This window comes from Leptonychotes weddellii, chromosome 14 (assembly GCF_054177405.1).
Source record: "Leptonychotes weddellii isolate Sample4059 chromosome 14, ASM5417740v2, whole genome shotgun sequence".
Classification (NCBI taxonomy): domain Eukaryota; kingdom Metazoa; phylum Chordata; class Mammalia; order Carnivora; family Phocidae; genus Leptonychotes; species Leptonychotes weddellii.
Genome location: NC_138382.1, coordinates 59,361,064 through 59,367,158, shown reverse-complemented (window position 1 = coordinate 59,367,158; position 6,095 = coordinate 59,361,064). Strand labels below are relative to the sequence as shown.

Genomic DNA, 6,095 nt, shown 5'->3' with positions numbered 1-6,095 from the left:
AAGTTTCGGTAACTTTTGGGGTCACTGCTTCTTGCTCAGCCATGCCCAGAAGCAGAAGTACCTGTGCAGCCCTCCATCTCTTGACGAGGGTACAGTCAGGGCACTGAAACTCGCATTTCTCATTCCTGCTGGAGACTGAGGGGGACCTTGGGGACCATAGAGCCCATAAACACTGGTGGAACTATACTACACACACACACACACACACACACAATTTAAGCTTATGTAGATCTGTTGGTTATTTGTGAGACCTTGGACAAAGAAAATGTTATGAGGCTCAGTTTTTTCATCTCTAAACTGGGGATGAGTATTCATGTGAGTACCACAAGCTGCTATAATATGTAAACTCCAAAAATCTCACTGGCTTAACACGGTACAGATTTATTTGTTGCTTGCTTGAAGTTCCAAAGGGCTGTCACTGAGCAGTGGTTGTCCTCCAAGATGTGATTCAAAAGTCAGATTCCTTCTGGCTTATAGTTCCAACATCACCGTGCTTGTCTTCACATGATAGAGGAGGAGAAAAGAACACGGAAGGTCAGAGTTATGGGAGGAGAGCGTAGGCCCGGCCTGGAAGTAACACACGACACCTTCACTAACAAGCCTTTGATCAAAACTCAACCGTATCACCATGCTTAACTGCAAAGCAGTCTGGGAAATAGAGTTTTGCAGTGTGCCCACAAGGGGAAGCCAGCCAGTCCCTGCCATGGGATGATAACCTTACAGGATTATTGTAAGATTAATAAAATAAGCATTTCGGGTACACAGTGAGTGTTCAATAGATAATTCGTGTTGCAGTTATTAACACCCACAAGGACAACCCCACAGGTCCCTGAGAAGCAGCTGAAGATGCTGCATCAGACATGGGTCCAAGGCTAAGGAGGTTGATTTTTGTCTTGCTTGAGCCAAACACCACCCATGATAGGCTCACAGTGATGAACTCAAGTTCACCCCTCTGCTGACTCCCCTTGTGGGGAGGAGAGCATGTGGGCTTTAGTTCTGACTTGGGAGGAGGCAGGAAATAGTGGGTGCTTCAATTGCTCCCCACCTACCATGCTGTGACCAGTTTTCTCCTATAATACTAGAAGGCTAACATGACTTGGAACCACAAGAATTCATTACCCTTCCAAGGACTCCCAGTCTGGCTGTAGGAAGAATGTATGTTCTCCCACGACTTTGACACTGGCCCACTCCTTGAGAAATAATAGCCTTGGCATTATATTTCTATATATAATATAATATATTTCATTATATTTGCCTCCTTTCTTTCTTATTTTAAAATGTCTGCCTAAGCCATTTGGGACAAAGTCTCTCCATGCTCAAATTTCTTCTCTCTGACCTCCAAGGTTCTCTCTCTCTTCTTTTTTTAAAGATTTTATTTATTTATTTGAGGGAGAGAGTGAGAGAGAGCATGAGCAGGGGGAGGGGCAGAGGGAGAAGCAGACTCCCCACTGAGCATGAAACCAGATGCTGGGCTCAATCCCAGGACCCCAGGATCATGACCTGAGCAGAAAGCAGACACTTGACCAACTGAGCCACCTAGGCTGCCCCAGTTCTCTCTTAATAGTAGAATAGAGGAAAGTGGTATTAATGCCAACATATGGGGAAAACTCAAAACACCATTCTCTGATACCCCCCACCTGCCACATTCCCCACATACATGCGTGTACACGCGTGAATGAACAGGCACGAGTCACAGCAACAACCCTCGGATGCACCTGTCATTTTGGCTTGGGGACTCAGGAAAGAAGCAGGAAATGGAAAAGAAGGGAAGTGGGGGGGAAGGAATATGTAGTATAAGATTTGGAAGAAAAAGGCAAGTAAAAGTTCCTTGGAGCTGTGCATGCTGTGAATTGTTGCCCCGTCCCAAAATAACTTTATCTCTAATGATCTAGGCTTCTTACAAGAAAGAAGCACCTTGCAGCAAATAACTTTTTTAGAGTTGAAGATGCAGAAAAGCAGAGAATAAAATAATTTCAGTGAAACACATCAGCCTTTTGGAAATATTGGTTCACTAACTTATGCAGATCTTCCAAATGTTGGCTCATTGTATTATACAATATCAAAAAATCCCATGTGTTAGTATTACCACAAGTCTCATTGGAAAATTCTTTAAGAACTGAGAAGCTGCCAAGCTCATGGTTGCAGAAAAAAGTTTCCCAAAATTCTAATTTTTGGTTGAAATTTTGTATTTTTATCATTGGTAACAAATACCATCAGTTGTTTTCCTTGAAGAAACAGGCTCATTTTGTTAATTTCCAGGAAAATATCCCCCAGACACCCTCGTCTGAATAACCGCAGTTTGTCTGCGAGTCATTCTTTCAAATAAAAATGGTGTTCCATAAAAAATAAAAAAGAGGGGGAATTAATTGAGCTCTTGACTCAAACATACAAGTGAATTTTTTTTTTACACAAGTGCTTTTAATAAAGACAATCATTGTACCTCAGAATGCAACAAAGGTACTTTATTCATACTTCATTATTCAGGATTTTTTTTTTTGAAGATTTTTTATTTTTAAGCAATCTCTACACCCAATGTGGGGCTCGAACTCACAACCCCAAGATCAAGAGTCACATGCTCCACCAACTGAGTCAGCCAGGCGCCCCCTACTCAAGATATATTTTTAAAATGTGTATGCAAGGGGGGGCGCCTGGGTGGCTCCATTGGTTGAGCGACCAACTCTGGATTTCTGCTCAGGTTGCGATCCCAGGGTCCTGGGATGGAGCCTGAGTCGGGCTCCGTGCTGGGCGGGGAATCTGCTTGAGGATTCTGTCTATCCCTCCCCCTGCTCATTCACATGCACTCTCTCTCTCTCTCTCTAAAATAAATAAATCTTCCCAAAAAAATGTGTACACAAGGGCCAAGACTTAATACAATTTATCGTTTTTACTATTTCCTTAAGGTCACTCCTAAGTGAACCTGGCAGGTTATCTTTTTTACTTCAGGCAGGTGGCAGGACAGGATGCAAGAGCAGCTCCTAAGGTTTGGGGCCCCTGCACTAAAGACCCAGCAGCTCTGTGCACCATTGGTTTACACCATCAGTGTAAATGTCAATACCATGAAAAAGACAAAGAACATCTTCATGTTACTATGAAAACAGCTTTGATTCTGAGGATCCCTGGAAGAGTCATGGGGACTTTTCGGGATCCTCAGACCACACTTTCGAACAGCTGCTATGGATCAAGCAGAGGTCCCCCTCATCTGTCACCAACCCCAATTCCTCCAGCACTGGCACCACCTCCCAGACACTGAAATACCCACAGTTCTAGGATTGGTATCTATCCTTAATATGTACTTTTACTAGATGGACGATAGCCATAGAAAAATCTATAGATCTTTTGATTTTTTTACATTTGGATAAATATCATGCTGAGGATGTCAGTTTGCAGTGTGCTTTTTTCAGGCAATACTGTATTTTTGAGCTTCTCCCAAATTGATTCAAACAGATCAAGTCTGCTCTTTTCATTGTACAGTATTCCATACAATGTATTACTCTGTTTTATTTAACCATTCCTCTATTCAAAAATTTTTCTTTCTCTTTTGAAAATATGAGTCTTACTTTGTTTCCACATTAAGCAGTGCATTTTGAATCGTATCATGAGATGTTCCTCACACACGAAAAGCTATATATAATGTGCATGTGATATAAAGAATAATATACAAATGGAGTCCCAAGGACAGGGGTGTCCTCACCCTGCTGAAGGGGCCTCATCTTTGGCTGGGAACGGTGCAGACTGGCCAGAGTGAGCTGGGTTTGGTTTCTCACTCGAGAGTTTTGGCAGGCCTTCAGGTACCCAATGAAGACATGAAAAGACATCATTCTTGAAGGTTAAGATGAAACTTGCTATTTTACTCAGGGACAAGGCCCCCCTATTCTGGGACTGAAAGATACACAAAGTTTCCTTGTTCCCTGAAAGCCAGGCTCAGGTTGGAAAGACAGGTCATTTTCCACTGTTTGCTCTCCACACAAGAAAGCACAGTTATTATTATTTTTTAATGCCTTTAACATTTCTGAGGTCCCCAGGTTGCACTGTGAAAACAAGTGACTGCCTTCCTCGGCAATTATGTGAACCTTCAGCATTCTTATTGCAAAACATGATTACTATGTCACTAGTTGCTATTTGTTTTCAGACAATTAAAAATGGGGGGATGTTCTGAGATTGGAGCTGAGGTTCGGAGGGATGCTCGTGGACTCTGGGCTGGGTCAGAGGTGAGTGCAACTTGCAGCTCCACCACGTGTGGTTGTGTGACCTTGAGCAGGTCACTTAGAGCCCCCGCACTTCACCTCCTGCATTTGTCAAAGGGACATATTTCCTTATACCAGACAATGTGGGCAGGTAGCCAACATACAGGACATCATCAGTTTCAGATGTAGTGTTCAATAAGCGTGTGGCAATCTGAATGCACAGTAAATAACAGCCGTGGATGCTTATTCATCCTCCATGAGAATTATATCACAACTTTCTGATCCATTACTTTAATTATCAGAATGATGGATTTGACTTGAACCTATGATTCTGGCAAATTTTATAAATACAACCTGACTCTTCACTCCTCCTTGGACTGCCATTCACACTAAGCTTTTTTTTTAATTTTATTTTATTATGTTATGTTAATCACCATACATTACATCATTAGTTTTTGATGTAGTGTTTCATGATTCATTGTTTGCATATAACACCCAGTGCTCCATTCAAAATGTGCCCTCTTTAATACCCATCACCAGGCTAACCCATCCCCCCACCAACCCCTACCCTCTAGAACCCTCAGTTTGTTTCTCAGAGTCCATAGTCTCTCATGGTTTGTCTCCCCCTCCGATTTCCCTCCCTTCATTTTTCCCTTCCCACTATCTTCTTTTTTTTTTTTTAACATATATGGGCTAAATGCCCCAATCAAAAGACACAGGGTATCATATTGGATTAAAAAACAAGACCCATAGATATGCTGTCTGCAAGAGACTCATTTTAGACCCAAAGACACCTCCAGATTGAAAGTGAGGGGGTGGAAAACCATTTAGCATGCTAATGGACATCAAAAGAAAGCTGGGGTAGCAATCCTTATATCACACACTAAGCTTTCTGCCATCCGTTTCCAGCTCACCACTTCACAGAACCTTTCTTTCCACAGATGTCATGACCTTCACATGGCACCCAGTGGGACGTCCATGCCCTCATTTTATCTGACCTCTCCATGGCAGCTTCCTGCTTTTTGAGACTGCCCGCCCTCCTTGGCTTCTGTGAGCCTCATGTCTCCTGGCTTTCCCCAGCTCCCAGGCAACAACATCTTTCGCGGACACTTAGCTGGCAGGGTGCCTCAAGTTTGGTCTCCAGCCCTAATCTCCTCTCACTGTTCATTTCTCTTCCTGACTGATCTCGTTGGCTCTCACATACGGATAAGACCCAGATCTCCATCTCCAGACCTGGCCTCTCTCTGAACTTCTGATTCTGTTTTCTGACTCTCATGAACTCCTCCACAGTGCAGTCCTTGGGCATCTCGAACCAACGTATCCAAAATTCACCATCCCATGTGCCTTCATCCTGAATTTGTGCTTCCTTCGGAAAGCCCCGCCTTGGTGAATTCCCCATCACCATCCATTTGGTCATCTCAGTCAAAAACATTAGTATACGCCACGTTAGTCACCAGCTGTATAAAAGCTGCTTTTCTTTAAAAAAAAAAAATACACCTGTGTTGTATTGACTCCAGTCAATTCTCACCCACGTCATTCAAGCCCCTCCTAGAGGACCTCTCTGTCTCTGATCTAGTGTCCTCTAAATCCATTCTTCAGTGTGTATCCAGGATGATCTCTCTGAAACACTCACCTACACCTCGAGTTGACCCACAGATTGCCAACTAGGTGTGGCCATATAATTTATCAGCCAAACAGACACTTTTGATAGTAATAGGGTGTGCTATGAATAATTGCACTGGAACAGCAAATAAACCCTAACTCTCTGCCAGGCACTGTGCTAAGTGCTTTATATACCCAATGTACTTATCGGGCAACTACGATTATTATCCACTGATAATGAGGAAATGAGATGAGGAAATTAAGGCTTGCACAGGTTAAGTGGTTGGTCCATGAACACACAACTTGAAT

General features: G+C 43.0%; 1 long non-coding RNA gene across 1 annotated transcript in view; it reads right to left on the bottom strand.

The window, feature by feature from the left end:
• Positions 1-225: 225 nt before the first annotated feature.
• Positions 226-6,095, bottom strand: part of LOC145717093 (uncharacterized) — a 61,830-nt gene continuing 55,960 nt past the window's right edge. Inside the window, exon 3 of the long non-coding RNA XR_014140111.1 lies at positions 226-498. This is a non-coding gene — a long non-coding RNA (uncharacterized LOC145717093). The remainder of the gene's footprint in view (positions 499-6,095) is intronic.